This window comes from Arachis ipaensis, chromosome B09 (genome assembly GCF_000816755.2).
Source record: "Arachis ipaensis cultivar K30076 chromosome B09, Araip1.1, whole genome shotgun sequence".
Taxonomy (NCBI): domain Eukaryota; kingdom Viridiplantae; phylum Streptophyta; class Magnoliopsida; order Fabales; family Fabaceae; genus Arachis; species Arachis ipaensis.
Window position 1 is genome coordinate 70730076 of NC_029793.2, and position 24581 is coordinate 70754656.

Genomic DNA, 24581 nt, shown 5'->3' on the forward strand with positions numbered 1-24581 from the left:
GCTGTACTTCTTGGAAGACATTTAAGGTGATTTTCTCATCATTTACTCTCAAGGTCATTTCTCCTTGTTCCACATCAATGATGGCCCTTGCTGTGGCCAGGAAAGGTCTTCCCAGTATAATAGAGTCACTCCCTTCTTCTTCTAAGTCCAGAATTACAAAGTCTGCTAGAAATTTGAATTTCCCTACTCTGACCAAGAGATTTTTAATCACCCCCTTGGCAATTACCAGAGATCTATCCACTAGCTCCAATGACATCTGTGTAGGCTTCACTTTTTCTATAGATATCCTTCTCATCATGGACAGAGGCATGAGGTTAATACTGGATCCCAAATCACACAGTGCCTTGTCAATGACTGTATTACCAATGGTACAAGGCAATTAGAAGCTTCCAGGGTCTTTGAGTTTTGGTGGAATGCCTTCTTGGATCACTGCACTGAACTCCTGGGTTAGGATCACTATCTCTTTCTTATTCCAGCTCCTTTTCTTGTTGATGAGCTCTTTGAGGAATTTCGCATATAGAGGCATTTGTTCTAGAGCCTCAGCAAGTGGGATATTGATCTCTAGCTTCATAAACACTTCTAGGAACTTGGGAAACTGTTGATCTTTAAGCTCTCTGTTAAACCTTTGAGGATATGGAATGGAGGGAGTGTATGGTTTCTCCTCCTTCCTCTGCTCTTGTGATTGTTCCTCAATATCTTGCTTTCCTTTCTTTGAAACTTGAGGTTCCTCCTTCTCCTTGAGCTTCTCTTGGTCTTGCTTTCCTTTTTCTCCTTCTTGCTTTTTGTTGCCAACATCATTCTCCACAGGCTTCTTGTTAGTTTCTTTCTCAGCTGGCCTCTTGTCGTTTACCAAAGTTCTTCCACTCCTTAATTGGATGGCTTTGCACTCTTCTTTGGGGTTGGGAATGGTGTAACTTGCTAGTGCATTATGTGCTCTTTCAGCCACTGTTTGCTTGGATAATAATCCAATTTGCCTTTCCAAGTTCCTCAGTGAATCTTCATTGCTCTTGTTGGCTAGCTCTTGATGTTTCATCATTTTCTCCATCAATATCTCCAAGTTGGAGATCCTTTGAGATTCCTGGGGTAGTTGTGGTTGATTATGGAATATTGAGGGTGGATGATAGTTATTTTGGTTAGTGGATGAGTTGTTGGGTAGATAGTAGTTGGATTGGGGTTGATTATTTTGTGGTTTTCTGTATTGGTTTTGGTTAGTGTTTGGCTGGTTTTGATGGTTTGTGTTTCTGAAGTTGTTTTGGTTTGAATTTCTTTGCCAAGGTTGCTGGTTTTGGTTTTCTCCCCATTTCAGATTGGGGTGGTTTCTCCAGGATGAGTTGTAAGTGTCTCCATGGAAGTCATTTGATCCAGAACCTTGGTTGTGCATGTACTGCACTTGCTCTTGCTGCTGCTCTTCATAATTTTCCTTTTGCTGTCCCCACACCACTGGTGGTTGGTTGGTTGGTTGTGCTCACTGCTGCAAGTTGCAATCCATCAATTCTCTTTGACATTATTTCAATTTGTTGTTGGAGCTGCTGGTGCATGAGTTTGTTCTGAGCTAATATAGTATCAACTCCTTCAAGCTCCAATACACCCTTCTTTGGAGCTGCTTGCCTTTCAGACGAGTAAAAATACTCATTGTTGGCCACCATGTCTATGAGATCATGTGCCTCTTGAGTAGTTTTCATCATTTGCAAAGATCCTCCTGAGGAATAATCCAAAGCTTTCCTTGAAGGTAAGGACAAGCCTTCATAGAAATTCTGCAACTCCACCCATTCAATGACTCTCCTTCTTGCTGTCTGAAGGTTTGCACATCAGTTTTTAGCTTAATAACTCTTTGGGGTGGATAGAATTTGGCTAGAAATTTTCTAACCAATTCATCCCAGCTGGTAATACTCTCCTTAGGGAAGGTTTCTAACCAATGTGTGGCTTTGTCTCTCAGTGAAAATGGGAATAAAAGAAGCTTATAGATGTCAGGGTTGACTCCATTGGTTTTTCCAGTGTCACAGATTCTCAAAATCACAGAGAGGTGTTAGTTTGAATCCTCAACATCACTACCTCCGTATTGACAATTGTTTTGAACCAGGGTAATCAATTGAGGCTTGAGTTCAAAGTTATTGGCATTGACATTGGGGGTTAGGATGCTACTCCCACAATTCTTTGGGTTGGGGATAGTGTAGGAGGCTAAGACTCTTTTCTAAGGCTAGCCATTGTTGTTGGCCATACCATCAGTTGGATCTGGAATGTTATCATCCATTACTTGATCTTCCTCCTCTAATTCCTCTTCACCAATAACTCTTTTCCCTCTTGCTTCTCTTCTCAATCTTCGGAGGGTTCTCTCGTCAAGGTTAAAAGATGTGGATTCACTTCTTCCTCCTCCTGACATAAAACACAAAACCAAAAACTAAAATGAAATACTCTACTGCTAGACTGAGGTTAGTGTTAGCTTAAGCAAAAATTCAAACAGTTAGTGTGCTTACTAAAAACAAAAAGAAAATGCTTAATCTAGATTATCACCCTACTTAATTATTGTCAATCCAAATCAATCCCCGGCAACGGCGCCAAAAACTTGATGAGGAAAAAATGATTCCACACAAACTCACCGGCAAGTGTACCGAGTCGCATCAAGTAGTAATTACTCACAAGAGTGAGGTCAATCCTACAGATTGATGGATTGAGCAATTTATTTATGTGATGAATTTAGTTAAGCGAATATTTGATGATTTGAGTGATTTTGATTAACAGAAGCTAAATTGCAAGAAAATAAAAGGTGTAGAAGGTAAATTGACTGAATCTAAAGGTGCTGAAGAAGTAAATTGCAGAAACTTAAAGAGCACGAAAGTAAAAGAGGTGAAACTTAAATTGCAAGAAAAGTAAATTGCAGAAACTTAAAGTGCAATAAATGTAAATTACTGAATCTAAATTGCTGAGAAATGTAAATTTGCTTGAAGAGTAAAAGGGATTTAGGTACTGGGATTCAGAATTGAACAAGAAAATGCAAGCTAAAGTGAATCAGAGAGCTCTGAGATGAAGAGATTCAGCTCAGTAGCCAAATAAAAATGTAAAATTGCTTGAAGAAATAAATAGCAAGAAAACTTAGCTCAATTATGAAATTCTAAAAGAGAACATGAAGATCGAAGAAGAGCAATGAGATCATAAATCAGATCTAGATCTCATTTACTTCCTTGACCAAGCAGAAAAGAAATTGCAGAAGAAATAAAAATAAAAACAGCAAAAGAAGCTTAGATCCAATTCTCTAATTCCCAAAACTATATGAAAGAAAAGCAAAGATGATTCTCATATTAGGAATCAATGGAGCTCTTCAATCTCAATTCAAAAACCCAAAAACAGAAAGTAGAGTTGCAAAAGAAAGAAAATGAAAACAGAAAGCAAATCAGATCCAATCCCAATTCCCAAATTCAACAAATGAAAATTAAAAGTGAGAAAACTAAAAATGAGCTAAAGGTCCCCTACAAATCAAATTAACTCCTATTTATACACTTTCTATTTTGGTCTTCAAAGCTTGGAGTGGGCCTTTTTATTTTGGATTTGAAGAAAGATGGGTCCGGTTGGATTTTGTTCAAGTGGTATGGGTCATGGTATATGTGGTTAGCTCCCAGGGTAGCATTCAGTTGGGTTTTGTGAACGCTATGTTCACTCTTGTGGCTACCCTCATGCCAAGCCTCCATGCCTAGCGTTCACTCTTTGAACGCTACGTTCAAATTGTGAACGCTACACTTGATTGCTTGCTTTCCTTGGCTTCCTCTTCGAGCACTATGTTGCAATTCTTGAGCGCTACTCCTTTGTTTTGATGCTGTGCCTTGCTTCCCTTGGTTGAGAGGCACGAAAAATGTGAAGAAAGGGAGTGCTACGTTGCCTTTTCCAAACGCTGGGCTTTGCTCCCTTGTCCCCAAGCCTTGAGTCGCGAGAAAGTTCACTAAAGTGAACGCTGCGCTTGAAATTTTGAGTGCTACCTAGTTTGATTGCTTCGAGCCCAGCTTTGCTTCTTCGATAAAGGTGGAACTTATGAACGTAACGTTCACTTCTTTGAACGCACATGCCTTGGCTTGGTTAGTTCCCTTGTGAATGCCACGCTTTAATGTCATAGGCCACGCTTTTAAAAGAATGGCCTAAGGTCCAAAACGTGCTCAAACTTCAAAGTGTGCCAAAAATTCTTCTTTCCCCTTTTTCATCATTTCTTCACCTACAAGCAACCAAACAACTAATCAAAGTCTCACCAAAATCACTTGATCCTTGCATCATTTATAAAATCAATCAATTTTAGCATAAAACCTATGATTTTGTGTAAAATAGATAATGTTTGATTGATTCAAGAAAATCATGAAAATCCACTCCAATCACTTACTTATTGTGCAAGAAAGTGCATAAAACCTAATGAAACTAATGAAAAATGCTTGTAACACTAGCATAAGATGACTTGTCATCAGTTAGTAGACACAATTGTGTCAAATAGTTAATATGCTTGAAAGAAAACAAAAGAAAAATGCCTAATCTAGACTATCACACACTTAGTCATTGTCAATCTAAATCAATCACTGGCAACGGCGCCAAAAACTTGATGACGCAGTGACATGGCGGAAATTGGCTGATTAAGAATTGATAGAGAAAACAGTGTTGCAAGTACAGTTCTCAACCGACTAAAATCTGCTTATCAATTTAGAAAAGAATTGTCACAAAATTAAGAACGGAATACTGGGAGTAAAAATTCCAGGTCGTCTCCCAATGAGTTGACAAGAGAGTGCAGCTTATTGGTCAGAGGTTTTCCAAGAAATTTTTGAGTTTGAGAAACAGAAAAATAAATAATTGTAAATTGAAGCAATGGAAATTAATGAGAGGATTTATATAATTTCAAATAAAAGCTTTGACCGGGAGAAGATTAATTAGAAGTTCTATCCTTGTTGAATTTTTCCAAGTGTAATAATAAAAGGTTGTTGTTCTACTTGGTCATCCCTTACTTAATAAGGGAAAGTCAAGTAACTAACTAACTAACTCTATCACCCAAGTCCTAATCCTCTCCTAGGGGAGGATTAGATTCAGAGACCAGAGAGTCAGCCAACAACTTCCAGTTAAGATTAACACTTGAGTATTCCAACACAAGGTTCTCCTCTTAATCAACTCCCAATCAAGTTAGGGAATTACTCCATTAACATGAATACCATCTTCGTTGATATGAAAAAGGAATAGAAAAGAGACATGATAATTGAAATAAAATTGGAAGCAATTAAATAAATAATAAAATTAAATGAAAAAGTTTTCCTTGCATTAATAAATTCTAAAAACAATCCAATTGTAATTCTGAACAAAAATTAAGGATATGGAAGAGTAAGGGAAAAAGAAAGCAAACTAGAATAATAATGACTTCAACGGAGGTAATGACTCTTTTCAATATCCCAAGCAAAAGCAATAAACTCTAAAACTATGAATGTAAAGAACCCTAGAGGAAGGAGTAGAATCCTCTCTAAGATTCAAAACTAAACTAAAACTATGCGTAATGTGAATGTGTGTTGAGTCTCTGCTGTCCCCTGGCTCTAGTCTGTATTTCTGGGCTGGAAACTGGGTACAAATTCGGCCCAAAATTGCCCCCAGTATTTTTTGCAACTTCTGCAGATCGCGCATGTCACGCGTACGCGTCAGTCACGCGTACACGTCGCTGGTCATCTTCGCGTATCACGCGTACGCGTCAATCACACGCACGCGTCTCCGTGCAAACTCCAATCCATGCGTATGTGTCAGGTACGCGCACGAGTCGCTGTAAATTTCTCCAAATCGCACGCACGCGTGAGCCATGCGTGCGCGTCGATGCTCGCTGGTTATCTCCTTAGCTTCTTGTGCTCCTTCCATTTTTGCAAGCTTCCTCTCCATCCTCTAAGCCATTCCTGCCCTATAAAGCCAGAAATACTTTATACATGGATCACGACATCGAATGGTATAAAGGGGAATTAAAATACACAAATTAAAGGCTTAGGAAGCAAGTTTTCAATCATAGAACAAAACTAGGAAGGAATTGTAAAATCATGCAAATAGTATGATTAAGTGTGTAAAGATTTGATAAGAGCCACTCAAATCAGCACAAGATAAACCATAAAATAGTGGTTTATCAAACTCGCCACACTTAAACATTAGCATGTCCTCATGCTAAGCTCAAGGAGATAAAATAAATGAATGGGGAAAGTAAGACTCATGAGATGCAACCTATATATGAATGCAACTATATGCTAAGATGGTTCTGCATACTTGGTTAAAAGTAAATAAGTTCTTCAAGACAAACTTAAATCAGATATCACTAATTCAAATTATACAGTAAATACGAGTAAACTTGTAAGAAGACAGCTCATGAAAGCAGGAAACATAGAATCAAGTATTGAACCCTCACTGGTAGTGTATGTGCACTCTAATCACTCAAGTGTATGGGGTAATTCACTCTAGTCTCCTCTAGTCATGCTTTCTAAACTTTGTTCTTCACCTAACCAATCAACAAATATTTAATGTACCAATGCAAACATGATGAGGTCTTTTCAAGGTTGTAATGGGGCTAAGGTAAGGGTGAGGATATATGTATGGCTAAGTGAGCTATAACTTGAATCTTTGGCTAACCTAAGTTCTCACCTATACACACACTCTATATACTTCTAAAATCATGCCTAGCTACCCAAAATTCCCACTTTTGTATTACATACTCATGCATCAACTCTTCTTTAATTGTATCACATATGCATTGATTTTTCATTAGCTTAACATTGGGGTAATTTTGTCCCCTTATTTATTTATTTATTTATTTAATTGAATATTTTTTGATTTTTTTTAATTAAAAATATAAAAGTAAACATAACATATTAATGCACATGGATTTTTTTTTCTGGTCTCACATGAGTAGGTACCCAAATTCCTAATATTTTATCATAACACATTCCCTATTAACCCATGTTCCCACAGTTTCCCCACACTTAGTTGATACACAATCTCTATCTTAAGCTAACCAAAGATTCAATTGGGGTAATTAATTGTTTTTTGCTTAAGGCTAGTGATGTGGTAAAATATAGAATAAATGGGGATTAAAAGGCTCAAGGTGGCTAACAAAGGTAATTGAAAGGGTAGGCCATTTGGGATAAGTGAGTTAATAACAAATGATGGCCTCGATCATATGCATGCATATAAATACGTTAAACATTGGACATATAGAGTGGAATAAACTATAGATTACAATCATAGAAAAGAAAACACACAAGAATAAAATATTATGGTTAAGTAGTGTAACCATGTAATTAAGCTCAAATCTCACAGGTTGTGTGTTCTTAGCTATAATTCATGTTCCAATTTATAGTCTTCAAACAAGTTTAACACACATTTTTCAATTTAAATTAGTGAAATATTATAAAATAGAGTCTTGAAAAGAAGTTTATTACTTTAACCAAGCAAACATACATGCAAACAATTATTATCATGCAATCTATTCTATTTAACAAAAGAAAAACTAAAATGTTGGTGTTAAGAGAGAGAGCTTACCTTTGGAAGTTAGGTACTGACCGACCTCCCCACACTTAAAGCTTGGCACCATCCTCAGTGCCATCATTTAGGAACAAAGGGGGCTGGTAACAACATCTCCACAGTCGGGGTTGTCATGGCTCCCGGTGCTGGTAGGTGAAGTGGAGTCCCGAGTGTCTGGTTCTTCTTCAGGTGGGTGGTTGCCAACAATCAGCTCCTTGAGGTATGTAAATTGGCGCTTGTTACAGCCCTCCATTCTCTTTGCCTGTCGGTCAAGCCGGTCTAATCTCTGAAGTATCTGAAGGAGCAGTTGATTTGTTGAAGGTTCTTGTGATGTGGAAGGAGAAGGAATATCTCTGGCCGGGTCTCCAGTCCGGCTGGTAGTGGCTGCTGGAGGTCTGATGTACTTTTCATTGGGGACATACTGATCGTACCACGGAATTATGGTCTTGGTGTCCCCAACTCTGTAGGAGACTCCGGCTGCCGAGACTAGATCTAAAACTAAGGCGGGAAAGGGTAGGTTGCCCGCAATCTGTACGTGTCCCATAGCGTGCCGGAGGTGTCTTGGTAAGTTGAGAGGCTGGTCTGTAAGGATACACCAAAGGAGAACAGCCATGTCTGCTGTGAAAGAGGACTCGTGAGTGCTCAGAAAGACGTAGTGGGACATAATCTGTGCCCATACTCGAGCCTCCAAGGTAAGTGCTGAAGGCAATATACCCTTAGGTCGGGATCGATGGTATCCATATATCCATCTGCTGCCAGGTTGTGCTATAACTCTGAGGATGGCATCCCAGTCAAATTGGTATGTCTGGCACTTTAAAGAGGCTTCTTGGTATGCGTCCAATCCTTCTGGGGTAGGGGGAGATCTAAAGCGTGCTGAATGGCCCCTTCAGTTATGGGGACTTGCTTCTGACGGACATAGACAGACTGCAAGGCTGGCATGTGAAAATTGGAGTAGAATTCAACTACCCATGAGAGGTTAACCTGTCATGGCTGCCTCCGTAAGAATTCCCATTGTCTACGCTCAATGCGGGGCTCAACAAACTCAACAATGTGGGTAGGAAGGATGAGTAGGTGCTCATTATTGTAGTTTTGCTCAGCTTGGATGGGGAACATCTACTCACAGTAGTGGTTAGTGAACCACGCAGTGTCCCTTGCTGGAGAGGCTTTCTCAGTTTCATCGACCTTGATGATCCTCTTGACCCGCTTTGTTGATGGCTTGACTGATGTTGAGGATGGTTCCGCAGCTGGTGCTTTTTTCATTCCTGTCCTCGCGGGTGGCTTATTAGAGGCTTTCTCTTTACCTTTCCTGGTGGCCATCCTGAAAAGGGATAAAAGAAAGGGACATGAAATCAAGTAGCTAGAACCGGGAGGAGGAAAATACAAGTGATAATCAATGCCAAGGTAAAGAAGAATGTCATAAATACATGGTCGCGACTCCATGTAATCAGGACATCAATGGAAATATAGCATGATAAATTAAGACAATTAGATGGAAGATATTTATTAGCATGCCGGAAAAGGCATGAGTAGCATAGATTAAGCATTAATTGCTCAATTTGATTATCAAATGTAACAAACTAACAATCACGTTTGTATTGACAATTATTTTTAATTAATAAAAGGTTGCAAGGGTTTTGTGAAAAACAGACAGTAGAGTAGAATAATAGAATAATTAAGAATTCACAATGCCATATAGACTTTTCACAAAAACTTGGTAGGCATGTAAAATATTTTAGGAAAAGGATGAAATCCAACATGCATGCAACCCAAAAATTAGTATTAATTGTCAAATCACACCCTAATATATCCACAAGCAAAATATATAGAAGAAAACAATCACCCATTTAAATTTCTAACACCAACATAAAAAATGCATGCAAGAAGAAAGAAAAAAAAACCATAGATAATGAAATTAAAAGAAAAATAAAGAAGAAGGAAACATAAATTAAAGTAATAATGAAAGAGTAAAAGGGGAAGAAGAAAAAACCTTGATGAAGAAGATGAAGAAGGAGAGAAGAAAGTAATAGAAAGTAAGAAAGAATAAGGAAGAAAAAATAAAGAAAAGAGAAATAATTAAGATTGAAAAGAATTAGGACTGGGGGAGAGGAGATTTGAAATCAAGCGCTGAAGTGGATAAACTATGCTTCGCATGCAACGCGTACGCGAGCATCACACGTACGCGTGGATCGTGTTATTTTCAAGCAACGCGTACGCGTCCCTGACGCGTACGCGTGACATGGGTTGTGCAGTTGGCGCGAAGGTAGCCCCGCGCACGCACAACTCTCTGTCCAATACGCACATTTGCCAAATTTTAAACGAGGCGTTCGTGTCAGAGACGCGCACGCGTGGGTGGTCTGGATGGGAAAACGACGCGTACGTGTCAGGGACGCGTACGTGTGATAGGATTTGTGCTTCTAGCACAGTTCCAGCCCCACACCATCATAACTCTCTGGCCATACATCCATTTACGCCGATTTGTAGGGTCACGCGTACGCGTGAGTGACGCGTACGCATGAAGGGCGGAACTTGCAAGCGACGCGTACGTGTCAGGGACGCGTACGCGTGGGTGCTTTAGGCTGACGCGCACGCGTGGGTGCGTTTGTGCCTAAAGCACGCCTCCAGCCCTACTCCCACACAACTCTCTGTTCAATTCTTCTTTGTCTCGCACGCACATATGACGCGTACGCGTCAGTGACGCTTGCGCGTCGTGTGTTTTTTTTTCATGCAATATGCAGAATGCAGATGAATGTGCAGAAATTATGAATGACTACTGTGGAAAGCAAAAGAAAATAAAACTAAGAATGAAAAGGGACGATCATACCATGGTGGGTTATCTCCCACCTAGCACTTTGCTTTTACGTCCTTAAGTTGGACGGTTTAGTAGCGCAGTCTTCTGCTGTTGGTGGATCTTCCAAAAGGAAGATCTCCAGCTCCTTGTTTTTCTCATCTTCTCACCATGATACAGCTTTAAGCGATATTCATTGACCTTGATAAAATTGGATCTTGAAAGATGACTCAGGTGAAAGACTCCGTATGGCTCTGCCTTCTCTACTCTGTAGGACCTTCCCTTCTTGATCTCAGCTTGCCTGGCATGAGCCTCAGCCTTGAGTTGTAAAGGAGAACTAGCTCCCCAGGTCTAAACTCTCTTCTCTTGATATGCTTGTCATGCATAGCCTTCACCTTCTCCTTATACAGCCTGGAGTTGTCATATGCTTCCAGTCAAAGGGTCTCCAGTTCTGCTAGTTGCAGTTTTCTTTCAGCACCGGCCTTCTCAAATCCCATGTTGCATTCCCTTACCGCCCAGAAAGCCTTGTGTTCCACCTCCACTGGGAGGTGACAAGCCTTTCCGTATACTAGGCGAAAGGGACTCATATCAATGGGTGTCTTGTATGCTGTCCGATAAGCCCAAAGCGCATCAACAAGTCTGGTGCTCCAGTCCTTCCTATGAGGCTTGACTATCTTCTGCAGAATGCACTTGATCTCTTTGTTAGACACCTCTGCTTGCCCATTAGTCTGGGGATGATAAGCTGCAGCTACCTTGTGAATGATGCCATGTCTCTTTAGTAGGCATGTCAATCTCCTATTATAAAAGTGAGTGCCTTGATCGCTCACGATTGCTCGTGGTGATCCAAAGCGACAGATAATATGGTTTCTAACAAAAGAGACAACAGTGTTAGCATCATCAGTATGGGTAGGAATTGCTTCCACCCATTTAGAAACATAATCTACAGCTAACAGTATATAAAGGTAACCACTAAAGTTTTGAAATGGACCCATGAAGTCAATGCCCCAAACGTCAAAAATCTTACAGAATAGCATAATCTGCTGAGACATCTCACCCCTCTTGGATATATTCCCAAAACCTTTGGCATGGGGGACAAGATTTACAGAAGCCAGTAGCATCTTTAAAAAGAGTAGGCCACCAGAATCCACAGTCTAAAATTTTTTTAGCTGTTCTTTGAGGGCCAAAATGTCCTCCACTCTCCGAAGAGTGGCAGGCCTCTAAAATGGACTGGAATTCTAATTGAGGCACACACCTTCTAATTATCTGGTCAGCACCATACCTCCATAAATATGGGTCATCCTATATATAATATTTGGACTCGCTTTTCAGCTTGTCCTTCTGATGCTTAGTAAAATTGGGAGGGAAGGTATGACTAACTAGATAATCAGCTACAGGTGCATACCAAGGAACTACTTCAGATACTGCATGTAAGCTATCAAATGGAAAAGCATCATTGATAGGAGTGGAGTCATCCTTAATGTGCTCAAGGCGACTCAAGTGGTCCGCCACTAAATTCTGAGAACCACTCATATCCTTAATTTCTAAATCAAATTCTTGCAGCAGCAGTATCCAACGTATTAGCCTTGGTTTGGACTCTTTTTTAGCTAATAAATATTTTAGAGTTGCATGGTCTGAGTACACTACCACCTTAGTACCAAGTAAGTAGGCTCGAAATTTATCCAAAGCAAAAACAATAGCCAGAAGCTCTTTTTCAGTGGTAGTGTAATTAGACTGAGCAATGTCTAAGGTCTTTAAAGCATATGCAATTACAAAAGGATCCTTACCTGCGCACTGGGCCAGCGCTGCTCCTACAGCATGGTTGGAGGCATCACACATAATCTCAAAGGGCTGGCTCCAGTCTGGTCCTCTCACAATTGGAGCTTGAGTCAAGGCGATCTTCAGCTTATCAAACGCTTCCATACAGTCCTCACTCAGCTCGAACTCAACATCCTTCTGTAACAGTCTGGATAAAGGTAATGGTACCTTACTGAAGTCATTGATGAATCTCTGGTAGAAACCTGCATGGCCAAGGAACGAACAGACTTCCTTTACGGAGGAGGGATAAGGTAAACTAGAAATGACATCTACCTTTGCTGGATCTACAGAAATACCAGTATTAGAGACAACATGTCCTAGAAAAATACCTTGTTTGACCATAAAATGACACTTTTCAAAATTCAAAACAAGGTTTGAACTAACACACCTGTCTAATACTCTAGATAAACTATCCAAGCAAAGGCTAAAGGGATCACCGTATATGCTAAAATCATCCATGAAAACTTCCATATAGCTCTCAATAAGATCAGAGAAAAGACTCATCATGCAACTTTGGAAAGTAGCTGGTGCATTGCATAAGCCAAAAGGCATCCTCTTATAAGCATATGTTCCAAAGGGACATGTAAAAGTAGTCTTTTCCTGATCTTCAGGAGCTATATGAATCTGAAAATAGCCTGTGTAACCATCTAAAAAGCAGTAATGCGATTTACCTGGCAGGTGATCCAGCATTTGATCAATGAATGGCAGGGGGTAGTGATCCTTACGAGTGGCCTGGTTGAGGCGCCTGTAATCAATGCACACCCTCTAGGAATTCTGCACTCTATTTTCTATGAGCTCTCCATGCTCATTCTTCATGGTAGTGACTCCAGACTTCTTGGGCACCACTTGTACTGGGCTGACCCATTCACTGTCTGAGATGGGGTAGATGATATCTGCCTCAAGTAATCTGGTCACTTCCTTCTTGACAACTTCCAAGATGGTGGAGTTCAGCCGCCTTTGAGGTTGACGGACAGGCCTTGCTCCCTCTTCTAAAAATATCTTGTGCTCATAAACTTGAGGGCTTATGCCTACTATATCTCCCAAGCTCCACCCAATTACTTTTTTATGTCTTCTCAGCATAGTAAGCAACTACTCCTCTTGTTGGGATGTCAGGTCCTTTGCAATGATAACTGGGAGCTTCTGATTATTCTCAAGGTAAGCACACTTGAGGTGGGATGGAAGGGGCTTTAACTCTAATTTCTACTCATGGTTAGGTACTTGATCTTCTGGAGCTAGTGATGGTGGCAAAGTGTCCTCATTGTGTTCAGAGGGTTTCCCCACACTTGGATCTTGCTCCATGTGCATCTCTTCTACTTCTTCTTGGTGAACTACAGCTACAGTCTCATCAATGATGTCGCACTGGAAGATGGAATGGTCTTCCGGAGGGTGCTTCATAGCTTCATCCAAATTGAAGCTCACTGCTCGGCCTTCTATCTCAAAAGAATAAGTTCCTGAGAAGGCATCCATCTTGAACTTTGAAGTCTTTAGGAATGTTCGTCCAAGCAAGATGGATGACGGTCTACCTGAGTCATTAGGGGGCATTTCCAAGATGTAGAAGTCAATGGGAAATGTGAACCCCTTAATGCTTACCAGCACGTCCTCAGCAATTCCAACCACTGTAATAATGCTTTTATCTGCTAACACAAAACAAGCAGCCGACCTTTTTAAGGGAGGGAGCCTCAAAGCATCATATATAGACAAAGGCATAATACTCACGCACACTCCTATACCACACATGCAGTCAGAAAATATGACACCTCCAATGGTACAGTTAACCATGCATGGCCCTAGGTCACTACATTTTTCAGGTTTATCCCCCATTAAAGCAGATATGGAACTACCTAAAGGAATAGTTTCTAACTAATTAATCTTATCCTTATGCATGCACAAATCCTTTAGAAACTTCGCATATTTAGGTACTTGCTGAATAACATCAAAAAGGGGAATAGTTACCTCAACCTTTTTGAATATTTCTACCATTTTTGGGTCAAGTTCCATCTGCTTTCTGGACTTCCTTGCAAGGTGCGGAAATGGGATGGGGATGGCATCTCTGGTAGTTTTTGCTTCTTCTGGTGCACCAGTCCCTGGTTGAGCTGCTGCTTCTTCAGCCATGTCTTGCACTTCATCTTCCTCTTCAACATCCTCCACTTCAACCATGTCCTCAACTGGGGCATGTTCTTGTGGGCTTGGCTCCTCATGATTCCTCTCTTGAAGTGTGGTTCCGAACCTCAAAGTGATGGCATTAATGCCACCTTTGGGGTTGGGTAAGGGTTGAGAAAGAATTCCACTGGAGCTTAAAGGTTAATTGGTGGAAGTGTTCATTGATCTAATCTGTGAGACAAGAGCTTGTACAGCAGAGGTGAGACCATTTAAGGTGGAGCTAAGTGTGTTCTCCATGGCTTTTTGTCTTTGCTCAATAGACTGAAGCAATTCGTCATTAGAAGAAGAAGGGTGATAAGTAATCTGAGGGGTCTGCTGTTGGTTGTTCTGAGACGCTTGGGACTGCCTTAGGTGAGATGCTCTGTGAGGCTGGTTCTGGTTCTGCTGATACTGGTTATTTTGATTGTTGTTATTATTCCACCTCTGATTTCCCTAGTTATCCCTACCTCCTCTGTTATGGTTGTCCCTCCAGCCTTGGTTGGAATTATCTCTCCACCCTGGTTGGAGTTATCTTGCCAGCCTTGGTTATAGTTCCTACATTGGTTATAGTTGCTGCCTTGTTGATAGTATCCTTGATTCGGGCGGTCATAAAAATTGTGAGTAGCTGCCAAGGTATTGTCCTCTTGTTAGAGCTGTGGACACTCATCAATGTAATGACTATAATCAGCACATATTTCGCATACTCTCTGAGGAACCAGTTGTTGACTATGTTGTGGTGAGGGGGTTGAGATTGTTGTTGGCTCAGATATATCTGCTTCAGTAGGTTGGTCATCTCACACAGAGACTGTGTAAGAGCAGTAGTCTCAATGCTAGAGGAAACCTCTGCAACAGCCATGGAATGGTTGTTCCTGTGCCTAGAATTCCGAGTGGACTCAGCTAGATCAGTGATCAGTTGCCACGCTTCATCCGCGGTCTTGTACTTTTCAGAGAACCATTACTCGCACCATCCAATGTAGTCTTATCCTGAGGCTTCATGCCTTGTGTGAAGTAGCTAATCAACACCAACTTGTCAATCATGTGGTGGGGGAATACATCCAGAAGATTCTTGAAGCGCTCCCAGTACTCATAAAGAGTTTTTGATTCACTTTGAATAATGCAGGAGATCTCCTTCCTCAGTCTGTCTGTAACTTCAGCCAGAAAGTATTTTTCCAAGAATTCTCTCTTGAGCGTGTCCCAGTTGGTAACAACTACCTCGGGTTGAGTGTAGTACCACTCCCTTGCCATTCCCTCAAGAGAAAATGAGAAGGCGATTAGCAGAATAGAAGTTTTATCTGTACCATGACGACTAATAGTAGAACAGGCTGTCTGAAAATCCCTGAGGTGCTTTATAAGCTCCTGAGCAGGTAAGCCATGAAACTTAGGCATCAATTTGATTAGCGACGTCTTCAGTTCAAAATCTGCAGCCAGATTTGGGTGACGCGCTTGATACGGTTGCAGTGTAAAGTCTGGGCTCCAGCTTCCTGGAGAGTAATCCTCCTGGTCTCCGCCATATTACCTATGCGTAAATCAACTGAATCAGTAGTAGATGAGCTTGTTTCTTCCTCAAATTCTGCTTCAGATTCGCTCTCAGATAAGACTGGTGAATTGGCAATAACCACTTCACCACCCTCAGAGGCTAATCGACGCCGAGCTCGCCTAATACGTGAAAGAGTTCTTTCAATTTTAGGATCAAATGTGGCTAAGCTCGGATCAGGCAGTGAACGCATCATTCAATGAAAGAAACATACAGCTCATGGTAATGAAATAAAAGAAAATAAAATGCAAATAAATAAATTCTAACCAATAAATTACCACACTGTTGCAACTCCCCAGCAACGGCGCCAAAAATTGACGTGGCAAAAATTGGCCAATTAAGAATTTAGAGAGAAAACAGCGTTGCAAGTACAGTTCTCAACTAACTAAAATTTGCTTATCAATTTAGAAAAGAATTGTCACAAAATTAAGAACAGAATACTGGGAGTAAAAATCCCAGGTCGTCTCCCAACGAGTTGACAAGAGAGTGCAGCTTATTGTTCAGAGGTTTTCCAAGAAATTTTTGAGTTTGAGAAACAGAAAAATAAATAATTGTAAATTGAAGCAATGGAAATTAACGAGAGAATTTATATAATTTCAAATAAAAGCTTTGACCAGGAGAAGATTAATTGAAAGTTCTATCCTTGTTGAATTTTTCCAAGTGTAATAATAAAAGGTTGTTGTTCTACTTGGTCATCCCTTACTTAATAAGGGAAAGTCAAGTAACTAACTAACCAACTCTATCACCCAAGTCCTAATCCTCTCCTAGGGGAGTATTAGAGTCAGAGACCAGAGAGTCAGCCAACAACTTCCAGTTAAGATTAACACTTGAGTATTCCAACTCAAGGTTCTCCTCTTAATCAACTCCCAATCAAGTTAGGAAATTACTCCATTAACATGAATACCATCTTCATTGATATGAAAAAGGAATAGAAAAGAGACATGATAATTGAAATAAAATTGGAAGCAATTAAATAAATAATAAAATTAAATGAAAAAATATTTCTTGCATTAATAAATTCTAAAAACAATCCAATTGTAATTCTGAACAAAAATTAAGGATATGGAAGAGTAAGGGAAAAAGAAAGCAAACTAGAATAATAATGACTTCAACGGAGGTAATGACTCTTCTCAATATCCCAAGCAAAAGCAATAAACTCTAAAACTATGAATGTAAAGAATCCTAGACAAAGGAGTAGAATCCTCTCTAAGATTCAAAACTAAACTAAAACTATGTGTAATGTGAATGTGTGTTGAGTCTTTGCTGTCCCCTAGCTCTAGTCTCTGTTTCTGGGCTGGAAACTGGGTCCAAACTCGGCCCAAAATTACCCCAACGTTTTCTACAACTTCTGCAGATCACGCATGTCACGCGTACGCATCACTGGTCATCTTCGCGTGTCACGCTTACGCATCAGTCACGCGCATGCGTCTCCATGCAAACTCCAATCCATGCGTACGCGTCAGGTACACGCACGCGTCGCTGTAAATTTCTCCAAATCGCGCGCACACGTGAGCCATGCGTGCGAGTCGATGCTCGCTGGTTATCTCCTTAGTTTCTTGTGTTCCTTCCATTTTTGCAAGCTTGATCTCCATCCTCTAAGCCATTCCTGCCCTATAAAGCCTGAAACACTTAACACACGGATCACGGCATTGAATGGTATAAAGGGAAATTAAAATACAAAAATTAAAGGCTTAGGAAGCAAGTTTTCAATCATAAAACAAAACTAGGAGGAAATTGTAAAATCATGCAAATAGTATGATTAAGTGTGTAAAAATTTGATAAGAGCCACTCAAATCAGCACAAGATAAACCATAAAATAGTGGTTTATCACACAGGAATTTGCACAGCACAAATCCCCTTCGGCAAGTGTACTGAATCATCAAGTAATAACTCACAAGAGTGAGGTCGATCCCACAGGGATCGATGGATTGAGCAACTTTAGTGAGGTGATTTGTCTAGTCAAGCGAATATTGAAAGGTTTTGGTGAAAATTTATGAACAGAATATAAATTCACAAGAAAAATGGAACAACAAAATGTAAAGTACTAGAAATTTAAATGCTGGAAGGTAAAGGACAGAAACTTAAGTGGCATAAAATGTAGAGTACTAGGAATTTAAATGCTGAAAAGTAAAGGACAAAAACTTAAATGGCATGAAATGTAAAGAGCTGAAACTTAAAGAGCAAGAAACTTAATTGAACTAAAGCTTAAATGACAAGAAAGTAAAAGCAAGAATGTAAATAACAATGGAAAATAGATTGCATGAAATATAAAGGGCTTTGGGTGCTGGGAATTAAAAGGAAGCAATAAATTCAAGGCAATTAAAGTGAACTCAAGGAAATCAAAGTGAAGAATAATAAAGAGAAAGATTCATTAGGGATTGGAGATATCATAATACATCATGAATCAATGGGTCTCAACTTCATTCTCAATCATATGAAGTAGATCTATAGCAGATTGTAATTAATTGAGTCTCAATTCCTTGGCAACCCAATTTCTCTAAACACAATCAATTTGCCAATTCCTTGATCTAATTGTCATGAGAAGAGGTTAAGTGCATTTTTCTTATCCATAAGCCACATAAGCTCTCAACATCTCAATTCCTCCTGAATGGTGTTGATCAAGAGAGTTAAGAGAGATAGAGCTTTAATCTAATTTCCATGATTTCCCTTCCAAGGCTCACATGGAAATTCAATGGATCTAAACCCCTTTCCGGAATGAATGGATCAAACTAAACATAGAAGTTATCTCTTAGCTACAACAAGCAGATTGAGAAGAAGAAGAATTTCATTCAATCATGTGAATTACAATAAAGCTCCTCCCCCTTAATGATGTGGGGTTTAGTTCATCATTGCTCAGCAAAATCAAAAAGAAAAGAAAAGTACATGAAAGTAAAAGAAAGTACAAAGAAAATGATTCAGGGTTTCCCAATTAGGGTCCCTGCTTCCCAGCCTTTCTTCTATCTTCAAAAACTATCATACTTATACACTTTCCAGATCAATCTTCAAGTCTTTGGATGTGGGCTTTGGCCTTAGTTGAAGCAAGTTAGGAGTGGCTCTCTCTGAAGTTAGCCAAGGGGTTAACTCACTAACGTTCTCATACTTGCATGGGAGCCATTGAGACTGAGATCAGCATTGGCCAAAGTTAATGCATTAACGGTGGCTAACGTTGTCTTTAAAATCCTTTAGGAACGTTGCCACTGGTGTTAGTTCAATAACATTCCCACTAACGTTCTTTCAGTCACGCGTACGCATCACCCATGCGTACAAGTCGCTGACCAATTTTCCATGCATTCCTCTTGAATTTGTCGAAGACGTTAGTGTGCTAATTTTAGGTAACGTTAGCACACTAACATTGGCACTTCTCCTTTTCTAGCAACATTGGTGAGCTTAACTTTGGGCCATCAACTTTGCTTGTCAACTTGGCAACGTTAGTGGGCAAAGTTAGTGAACTAACTTAGGCCACTAACTTTGCTTCCTCTTTGAGCCAACGTTAATGAGCAAAGTTAGTGAGCAAAGTTACTGAGCCTAACTTAGGCCACTAACTTTGCTTCCTCTTTAAGCCAACGTTGATGAGCAAAGTTAGTGAGCCTAACTTAGGCCACTAACTTTGCTTCCTCTTTGAGCCAACGTTAATGAGCAAAGTTAATGAGCAAAGTTAGTGAGAAAAATTAGTGAGCCTAACTTAGGCCACTAACTTTGCTTCCTCTTTGAGCCAACGTTGATAAGCAAAGTTAATGAGCAAAGTTAACGAGCAAAGTTACTGAGTAAAGTTAGTGAGCCTAACTTAGGCCATTAACTTTGCTTCCTCTTTGAGCCAACGTTAATGAGCAACGTTAGTGAGCCAACTTAGGCAACTAACGTTGCCTCTTCCTTCCTTGGCAACGTTAGCCATAGCGTTAGTGCACTAACTTTGGCCACTAATGCTATGGCCTCTGCTTCTTCTCTGCCCTTCCTTTGCTTCTTCTTACCTATCATCAATTAAACAAATGCATCAAAGCCTTGCCATAATCACAAGATAATGCATCATTCATTGCATAAAGTAATTCTTGCATAAATATCATGAAAATGCTCATAATTAACAATGTTTGATTGAATCAAAGAATGCATACATTACTCATCCAAATGCTTACTTATTGCCTAAGAAAGTGCATAAAACCAAGTGAAAACTAATGAACAAGGCTTGTGAAACTAGCATAAGATTCCTAGGCATCAAGGGGTTGTCTAGCTCCTCTATCGCCGTGTCCCAAGCCAGGTGTTGTATCTTGATCTTCTCATAGCGTCGTTCAATGTAGTGCTCCAAACGAGCTATGTCCTCAACAAGCCGGTGGATCAGACGATAGAGTGGCTGTGATGATGATGATGGTGTTGGTGCTGAAGGGGTTGCTGAAGCTGAGGGTGATGCCAGGGCATCTTAGGCTAGTTTCACTAGCCTTTTTCTTTGTTTTTAATAGGTTTTATGTACTTTCTTGAGTTATAAGCAAGCAATTGGGGTAGAAATTCATGCATACCTAGATTCATCTAAATATGGTTAATTTGATGTAATTTTATGAGAATTATGTTATAATTAGTTGTGTGCTAAGAATGATGAGAATTCTTTAGCAACGCTTTGATGCATGTAATGGTTGATGATAGGTGAAGGAAAACATGGGAGGAAGTTGAAGAAGGAGCATGGAGAAGATAAAGGAGTAGCAACGTTGGTGGCAAAGTTGGACCACCAACGTTGTCTCAAACGTTGGAAGGGAGGCAGAGCAATTCTCTGCATAATGTGCTGGTGCTCACGTTTGAGGTAACGTTGATAAAATGTTCAATTCTGGAGCTAAAGAATTTTTGAGCGACACGTATGCGTCCAGGACGCGTACGCGTGAAAGAAGAAAATTTCTATATCCACATGCAAGCGTGAGACACGCGCACGCGTGGAATGGCAAAATTGACCATCCACGCGTACGCGCGGGTCACGCGTACGTGTCACCAAGCGAATGTTGGAGGTCCAACGTTGCCTCAAATGTTGCCTCCAACGTCCGCGATAAGGAGCCCAGAATTTGGAGGGACCGTTGCCAGTCCAACGCTGAGGCGAATGCTCTTCTACATGTTTTTAAAACCAAAAAATGGAATTTTTGCATCCACGCATATGCATACAGCACGCGCACGCATGGATGAGCTTTCTGACCCATGGGCGCAAACGCGCAAGGCACGCGTACGCATGGGTAGCAAAACGTTGGCCCTCCAACGTTGAGTCAAACACCAATAACAACAGATTTATCTGGTTTTTAAGAAGGGTGTTTGAGTCAACGTTGGCCATCAAACGTTGACTCCAACTTGAAGCATCAGAACTAGCAATTCAAACAGATCTCTTCTCAACAACAAAGGAAACCAATTGGAGCCATGTCAACCCAATTCCATCAAGGCCAAAAGCCCAATTCAGAGATTGAAGATCAATGGAAGAAAGTGTATAAATAGCTTAGAATTTAAGTTAGAAAGGACCATTATTTTACTGCACTTTCACTTTTGGTTCATTTTAATTTCCCGTAATGTATTTTTCAATTCCAATTTCCATTTTGAGAGCTATGAACAACTAAACCCATTTCATTGGGTTAGGGAGCTCTATTGTAATTCAATGGATCAATAGTAGTTTTCATCTTCTTCTTCTTTCTTTTCTCTTGATTTTACTAGAAAGCTTTCGTTCTTCATCAAATTGGGTAGTTATCTTGGGAAATAAGCTATTCATAATTGGATCTCCTCTGAACCTTAGAAGAGGAATGAGGAGATCATGCTAGAAATGCTTTCTCACATTGGAGTAGATTGGGGTTTGGATGGATATAGTGACATGTAATCCTACCAATACTTTGATCTATGAATTTGTGTGGTATAATCAGTGACCAAACTTTATCTCTTCCCATGAGCACTTAAATCAAGGAATTGGGCAATTGTTCATGCTTAGAGGGATTAGATTGCCAAGGAATTGTGATCTAATCACCTAAGATTGCCAAGGAGATCAATGAATGCATTGATTGAGGAAGAAATAAAAATGATTTGATCCGGAGAATTCAATATCTCCTAAAGCCTAATGAATCCTCATCTCTGATCTACCCATTCTATTTACTTTCTGCTCTTTAATTTCATGCTTAATTCCCCATTCCCATTTAATTTCTTGCAATTTAAGATTCTGCCATTTATTTTATCGCCATCTAATTTCTGTTAGTTAATTTCTTGCAATTTAAGTTTTCCGCCTATTTACATTCTGCAATTCTCAACCAAATCTGATTTCGCTCAACTAGCACAATTCTCCAATTAACATTGATCAACCAACCAATCCCTGTGGGATTCGACTTCACTCTACAGTGAGTTTTTACTTGACGACAATCCAGTGCACTTGCTGGTAGGAAATTGTTGAGAGACAGTTTTCGGGTGAATTAAGTTTATGGCGCCATTGCTAGGGATTGGTTTTGTATTGACAATTACTCAATTGGAGGATAACTAGATTGAGCACTTTTCTTTTCTTTTGATTATTTGAGTTTTAATTTCAGCTGTTTATTTTCGTTTTCTGCAATTTTAGTTGTTTCTCTTTATTTTTCTTTATTTACTTACTTTCCAGCAAGCTAACCCACTAACCATTTGATAAATTGCTCTAACCAAGCTAACTATACTCTATTTTAGTCAACTCTGCATTTGCTGTTCTTGTATTTGTTCCTTGTATGACAGGTAGGAGAAAGAAAACTTCAACCTCGTTTGATAGTGAACCGAAAAGAACCTTCCTGAGATTAAGGAGGGAAGCAAGAGGAAAGAGGGCTGTTGGTGCAGAAGAAGAGGAGGAAGACGTGGATATAACCATGGAGGATGATAGGGAAAACCATCATGAAGGAGAGGTGAACAATCATGTGAGAAGAGGTGCGGCTAACCCTGCTGGACAAGAGAGGAGAGTTCTTGGATCCTACTTCAATCCAAACCCAGAAAACTGTGGTAGCAGCATTCAAAAGCCAACTATCCATGCTAATAATTTCGAATTGAAGCCTTAGCTCATAACTCTTGTGTAAAACAACTGTTCTTTTGGAAGGAGTGCCCAAGAGGACCCTAATGAGCATCTCACTAAATTTCAAAGGATATGTGACAAAGTTAAATCTAATGGTGCTCATCCTGACACCTATAGGTTGCTATTGTTTTCATTTTCTTTGAGGGACAAAGCATCAAAATGGCTAGAATCGTTCCCCAAGGAAAGCTTGACAACTTGGGAGGATGTAGTGAATAGATTCTTAACATGATTCTACCCTCCACAAAAAGTAAACAGGCTGAGAACTGAAGTACAGACATTCAGACAACAGGATGGTGAGACTATTTATGAAGCATGGGAGAGGTTCAAGGATTTGACAAGGAAGTGCCCCCTGATATGTTTAATGAGTGGGTGCAACTTCACATATTTTATGAAAGGCTGAATTGTGAGTCAAAGAAAGCTGTAGACTACTCATCTGGAGGTTCTCTTAACAAGAAGAAGACCATTGAAGAAGCCATTGATGTTATAGAGATAGCAGCTGACAATGAGTATTTTTATGCCTCAGACAGAAGCAACAACAGGGGAGTTATGGAGTTAAACCATATGGATGCAATCTTGGCCCAGAATAAGATGATCACCAAGCAACTGGTTGAATTGACCAAGCAAATGGAGAAGAATCAGGCTACAGCTATCCACACTCAATCATCACCACAAGGAGAGTTGGACACAGAAGAAGGAGTTAACTGGGAGGAGGTTAATTACCTTGGAAATTCATCTAGGTAAGCTCATGATCCATATTCTAAAACCTATAACTCTGGTTGGAGAAACCATCCAAAATTTGGGTGGGAAAACCAATAAAACCAAGGCCAAGACCACAGACCCTATAATCCAAACCAGTATAACAACTCCACTCACCAAAACCCCAACCAAAAACCATACCAGATCACATAAAACACTTACTCACAGCCACCTTATCAAAACCACAACAACCATTCTCAACACCCCAATTCAACCAACCATCACAACAAGATGATGATAGAATGGCCAAAATGGAAGCTATGCTTGCAAACCTTTGCAAGGAGTTTGACGACATAAAAAAAATTCAAGGAAGAAGTGAGAGGGAGTATAAAAATCCGAGGGGAGGTTATTAAGAATCTCGAATCTCAAGTAGGACATCTTTTACAGCAGGTTTCGAAATCCACTGATAGTTTTCCAAGTGACACTGAGAAAAATTCAAGAAGGGAAATGAAGAAGGTCAAATTGGAAGAGTGTAAGGCAGTTACTCTTGTAAATGAAAAAATCCTAAAAGAAGATACCAGTAAGTCAACAGAGCATAGCCAAGGAAGTTCCCAAAGCAACTTGGAGAAAAAGGAACAAGGAACTGGATCTGTACAAAGGAAGGAATCAACAAGGAAGGAAATTCCAAAACCTTATGTGCCAAAGGTACCATTTCCTCAGAGACTTACAGGAGGTGAGAAAGAAAAGTCATATTCAAGATTTCTAGATATGTTTGCATCTCTCAGTGTCAACATTTCCTTTATCAAAACTCTCCAACAGATGCCTACATACATCAAGTGCATGAAAGAGCTGCTGGCCAAGAAAGGAACCTTAAAAAGGGGACAAACAGTGACAATGAACAAAGAATGTAGTGCCCTCATCAAGAAGGACATACTCATGAAGAAAAAAGATCCAGAGAGCTTTTATATTCCATGTGCCATAGTAGAGACAAAAATTGACAGAGGATTTTATGATCTAGGAGCTAGCATAAATGTGATGCCTCTATCTCTTATGAAGAAGTTGCAAATCAATGAGCTGAGATCCAC